The sequence below is a fragment of the Calidris pugnax genome, unplaced genomic scaffold (genome assembly GCF_001431845.1).
Source record: "Calidris pugnax isolate Ruff unplaced genomic scaffold, ASM143184v1 scaffold2650, whole genome shotgun sequence".
Lineage (NCBI taxonomy): Eukaryota > Metazoa > Chordata > Aves > Charadriiformes > Scolopacidae > Calidris > Calidris pugnax.
This window is the reverse complement of record NW_015092718.1, coordinates 6,354-7,084: the sequence shown is the minus strand read 5'-3', so window position 1 is coordinate 7,084 and position 731 is coordinate 6,354. Positions and strand designations below refer to the sequence as shown.

General features: G+C 52.8%; 1 long non-coding RNA gene across 1 annotated transcript; it reads left to right on the top strand.

The window, feature by feature from the left end:
* Positions 1-295: 295 nt before the first annotated feature.
* Positions 296-667, top strand: LOC106900554. The gene is made up of 2 exons (XR_001414176.1): positions 296-457; positions 543-667. It is a non-coding gene; the product is annotated as an uncharacterized LOC106900554 (long non-coding RNA).
* The last annotated feature ends 64 nt before the right edge of the window (positions 668-731 follow it).

Here is a 731-nt window from a genome sequence, read left to right as displayed (position 1 = left end):
ATTACCCCCGGGGGGGTGTTAATTACTCTTGGAGAGTGCTAATTATCATGTTAATTAGCCTTGAAGGCTGCTAATTAGCGTCGGAGGGGTCTTCAGGGAGGGCTTTGGGGGGCATTAATGAGCCTGGGGGAGGGTTAATTACCCCCGGGGGGGTGTTAATTACTCTTGGAGAGTGCTAATTATCATGTTAATTAGCCCTGGAGGGTGCTAATTAGTGTCGGAGGGGTCTCTGGGAGGGCTTTGTGGGGCTGTTAACGACCTTTTGGGGGGTTAACGAGCTTTGGGCCTCGACGATCTTTTCGGGGGGGTTAATTAGGGGTGGTGGCTAATTAATTCTTGCTTAATTACCCCGTAATTAGGAGGTGGAGGACACCACCCCCTCCCGCTGCGCCCTCAGCTTCCGCCTCCTGGTGGTGGCCTCGTTATTCCGGGGGAAGGGGCTCCTCCAGCGGCACCGGTGAGTTCATTAATTCATTAATCAGCTAATTAAGGGGCTCGTGAAGCTTAATTGGCTACTAATTAACCACTAATTAACCCCCCAGGCTGGTGAACGAGGCGCTGGGGGAGGAGCTGGGCCGGATCCACGCTCTGGAGCAACGGACCCTCACCCCCGAGCAGTGGGAGGCCGAGAGGAGTAAATCTGCATAAATTTGCATAAATTTGCATAATTCCAACGCCTCGACCCTTCCTTAACCCCGCCCTCCCTCTCTTGTGCATCATTTGCATATATT